This window comes from Amblyomma mixtum, chromosome 6 (genome assembly GCF_055824585.1).
Source record: "Amblyomma mixtum isolate Tamu chromosome 6, ASM5582458v1, whole genome shotgun sequence".
Lineage (NCBI taxonomy): Eukaryota > Metazoa > Arthropoda > Arachnida > Ixodida > Ixodidae > Amblyomma > Amblyomma mixtum.
The window spans coordinates 133,485,017-133,490,118 of record NC_143017.1 but is presented as its reverse complement, the minus strand read 5'-3'; positions in this window follow the sequence as shown (position 1 = coordinate 133,490,118).

Sequence of the window (5,102 nt, the reverse complement as noted above, 5' to 3'; positions counted from 1 at the left end):
CCGGCGATGTTAGTGTAGTAACAGCAACGCTCAATTTGCCTCGCCTGTGCTCCTTAGTCCCCCGAAAGATTGTACCTCTGGCCAGATCACGACAGTGCCTACTAAATACATACCTGGCTACAGCGCGACTTACGATACACAGAAGGAAGAACAGAACAGACATATGTTGTGTCCTTCATTCTGCGTCCCCTCAGTCACTCTGCATCCATGGAATACAGAAACCAGCTCTCCCAATAAGTTCCAAGCAGAACTAGCTCACCCAACAGAAAAACTTACAAGGACACCTAATTGCATGAAGTGCTCACAATGTGGCAACATTAGAAACGGTTGATGCTTTTACCGGAAGTGACTTTGCTTTCTGATTGGTGACGTCACTTCCTTCCAGCCCTTGGGAGTCGCCCGATCTGGAGATGTCACTACTCTTCAGCCAATCCGCGAATTTTATACCGACGTTACACTTTTTTCCCGACGAGGCTTTTCATGCTGTCGCATCAAACCTTCCCAAGTCGCTGAGCTTCCACTGAAATATCAGTTTGAAGTACTTTGTCTGTACTCTCTCCGGTAGAGCGACTCTTGCTCGGTGGTGGAGCAGGAGTTGGCACCCCTCAAGAAGTATAATCCCTTTCCACATCCTGTACCTGCATTAGACGTCGAGGCAATGTTTTTCAGTATACTATTCCAGCTCATGAATTTATGGATGCGTTATTAAAAATGCTGCTCGCCTTCCACCCCACCAATTAGTTTGTGCACTGAGGTGACGGAGCATGTCGAATGTGCTGCAACCGTGATTTTATACAGGGTGTTTCACCTAAGACTTTCTGCAATTTTTAAAAATAAGCTATTTGAATTAGATGCGCGCTTTTTCTGGCATAGCATTGTCAGTGGTGTAGTACATCATAATTCATCTAAGACGTGCTAACTAGCAGGCTTGTTAACCAATATTTAATAGTTAACTTTTTAACTATTACCGTTGGGCTCCTTAATTATTTAGAGGCATGCAGCCCACCGTAAGTAATGTCCATATCCGTTTTTAGAATTTCGAGAACGCGATTATCCTTGGCGCTGTGGCCCAACAAATTTCGCCTACATCGCGCCAAAATACATGCGGTTTGAGAAGCTTGCAGGCAAAGCGACCTCTCCAGTGAACCTAACTCGTCGAAATAGCCAAAATTTGTTGGGCCACAGCGCCGAGGATAATCGCGTTCTCGAAATTCTAAAAACGGATATGGACATTACTTACGGTGGGCTACATGCCTCTCAATAATTAAGGAGCCCAAGGGTAATAGTTTAAAAGTTAACTATTAAATATTGGTTAACCAGCCTGCTAGTTAGCACGTCTTAGCTACATTATGATGTACTACACCACTGAGAATGCTATGGCAGAAAAAGCGCGCATCTAATTCAAATAGCTTATTTTTAAAAATTGCAGAAAGTCTTAGGTGAAACACCCTGTATAGTAGGCACTATTGGTACTCAGGCAATACAGGATGAGGTGCTTCATTTCGCGGGACAATACAAGACTAGGTGATTTTTCTGGGTGGAGAACTCTGGGAATACCATTATACAAAGCAGGTGTGAATGCACCTGAGGCGATTGGAAGCGGCACGCAACCCGGTCCTTTGCAAAATTTTCGACTTTCTGAGTGGCCACCGATGCAATTCACGACCACTGCAATGTTAGTGGTGGCCCCAACGTGAGAAGCCATCTGCGCTCTGCCTGCGTAGCAGGATCTTCATACAAAGTGACAACCTTGCGTAACAAACGCTTGTTGTCATCATTATGCCAGCCCGTCAACTTTCGTTCTTCCTTCTGACGGAGACAGATACACGTCAGGCCGGAAGTTTCTCTAGGAGTTTAACATTCGCGCCAATTTCGACCCGCCTAGGTCTGAGCGCCACATGGCGGCACCTCGTCCAACTTCCTGTTCAACTGCTTAGAGAGATGTTAGCGTCCTCTAGGTGTTGTAGTCGGAACCACTACTAAGCAGTTTGGTGTGGTCTCTGAGAGAGGGACACAAGAGTAGCACCATTTGGCGCGGCTTTCAAAAATGTCATGACAACGGACCATGCCGGTCATTCGTATTTCCTCACACACCATTTAGAGAATAAGCGACGAAGAATAACGTGACGCTTGCTCTATTAAAGTTTCCCAAATTTTCTAAGTTGAGGAAATGTTAGTCGTATTGAACGCGGGACGTGGCCGACCTGCGGAAGCCTCTTTATTTGAACAGCCAGGTTCGACTAAAGGTAATATAGGAATGCGTGCAAAATCCTCCGCAGCGGATTTCCTTGAACTTTGAACTTCAGAGATGAGCCAGAGCTTTGCGTTAAAAGTCAGGTTTTTAGCTTTGCAGGAGACTGCGTGGACCTAACGTAAGAACGATGCGGCTGTGTAATGTCGCTATAGTAGGATACAACTTAAATAAACAGCAGTTGCTAACACTGGGCCGTGGTCCGCGGCGTCCTGTATTACTCCGCTGGCCAATCGAAAAAGTAAACGAAACCAGTTTTTTAATGTTTGACTATATCAAACACTGCACGTAACAAAATTATAGTGCTCATAACTTTTTTCTTGTGCTAAACTTCTTGTTTACGTAACAAGAAACTCTTAAGCAGTGCACTGTTTTTTCGTCGTGGAGGAATTCTGTGCGTGGAGGCTGATTGTGGGCGGAGCTTCACTACAGAACTATAGTTGTATCCGACTATAGCCCATTGTCTCATCGTACTCAGGTGTAAGTGGCTCATCGAATGCATTGTACGGCCTGCCATACCAATCTCAGGAGTCTACGCGAAGCTCGTTTTGCCACTTCGTCCTAAGCAGTTTCGAAGGAAGTTTTTTGTTATCTCATGCAGCCTCCTGAGAACCGACTTCGCTTATGTAAGGCTGTGTTTTAAAGATCGCTCCTTGCGACTGCACCGTTCTTTAAAAACTGCAGGTCGAACTTGGCAAGGAAAGTACTTTTTTGTTTGCTGCAGTTTTCGCGTATGGAAGTCACGGAAAAGCAAAGCGATTCATCCTCTTTCTTTATGTAACCGAAAATGTTGATGTTACTTCTGGTCAGAAAAAAATGTAACCCAAATTGGCCTGAAATATGACAACCATGTGATTTGTTTTTAAAATTAAGCCATACATCGCATTGTTCACTTTCCCGTATATACACATGACGGCGTTGTGCAACATACAAGTTACGTTACACTAATGTTCAGTATCAGCGTAATTAAAGCTTGTAAAACAAAAGCGCAACATTTCAGTAGCACTAAGTAGCTTTGCAGTGTCAGTCTTGCAACTTTTAGCTTGCAGCGGTGTATCCTGCACCCTGCATGCAGGCGAAAATTCTCGTTTCAGTGGTTGATGGTGTCCTCAGTACAGTCGTAAAAGGAATACGAAGGAACAGAAAAGGACGAGACAAAGATAAGAGACCTGTGGTCTTGCTTTACATTCACACCATATCATATATGCAAACGAAAGTAGCCGTATGGCATGACGTCCTGTGAGTTTTCTGTTCCGAATAAACTGAAAGCTTCAGCGCAAATGTAAACGACCAAAAACCCAGGAGCGGTGAGGGCGCGCGTGTAGGATTAAAGGGACCGACCACTAACCAAAACGTGTGATGAGATTATGGCGGAAATGAAAAGATCGTGCCTCGTATTGTAAGAACAGAGCACTGCAATATCAAAGCAACGAGGATTTATAATTTTAATTTGGTGCTGAAAATCACATAAAAAGTCATCTTGCGGCGAAACCTGCCATTATCAGTGTAGCCCACCATGTGACCCATGGAGTTTTTTTTCCTCCATGATGTGACCACATATTGGTAAACAATCGTTAATTTGTTCTCAGTTCACAGTGTTTTTTTTTTCCTCTGAGGAGCGTTCGCCATGCGTTATTAAAGTATACACTCTCTGCAGTGCGCCCTTCGATGATAAGTGACACTCCCTTCGCATAGTCGACCATGCGCTTTTAGATTGTGTGACTAGATGGCGCCACAGTCTCCACGCGAAAAATATCTTAATACAGTCTGGAGTGTGAGATTTACATTAGTTTCTGGTACGACACTTTCTCGGACGCGAAATTGTCGTCGCGCTAGTTGGTCATGGTTCCCAGCATGAGAATACATAAAAACGGGTGCATGCACTGATTTAAAATTTCTTGCAAAAATGTTCTACAGCGTTTCCAACAAAACCGTTGTGGAATCTAGCACCTGAGCCAGCAAGCTTTCCGTTGTGCCAAAAAAGTCCGGTCCTTAAAATTCAGTGTTCGGTTCGATTAGAGGACAACTCCTACGGTTTTTTTTTCAACATTTTGAGTTTTCTAGATTTTTCACACCCCTTCGAATCTATGCTCTTTCTCACAAGTATTTAAACACTTTAGCTGCCCACCTGGCGTTCGTCATATAATATTTGACTCTAAGCTTCCTGTGTTTTGAACGACGGCTAGTCCATGACCCCTGTGTTGCATCGTTCGTGGTTTTGCCGTGTGCACCTGGTGCTGATGTGCACCTGGTGCTGATCTGCCAACAGATCTCTGATTTATTTCTAGCCCAGACTGAACTTTTGCCCTTAGGCACATGACCACATTCCCAAAAGTAAGCCCCAGACTCGCTCACTTGTCCTGTGCGTCATTAATGCTCGTGCACACCCACCAAGAGCGGAACGAAAGGGCTCCGCCGCCAGACTCGTCGCGTCTGGCAACCCCTCACTCGCCCTCGCAGCGCGCCGTCACGTGACGTGGTCTCGGGATGTAACGATCCCCCCCGACCAATCAGGTAAATTACGCCAGACGCCACCTGGTTTTTCCTCTGATGAGGCTAAAAGAAAACGCTTTCATTTAAGGCAAGTAGCAAATTATTTCCATTCCATCCACCTAATAATGCTACGGCGTACAAGACAGAAATTGTTAAACACCTCGGTTAGAAAAGTAATACAACGACCACATAATAATATATGCGTTTGCCTCGCTGCAGCATGACAAGGAGCATTCGTTCAGAAGGCAAAAAAAAAAAATGTAATGCGAAGAACATATCTTGTTATTAACAAAGCCCAAGCAAGAAAGAACGCGGGAGGTAATATGCTCGCGAGCAGGCAGCTATATCATAGCATTTC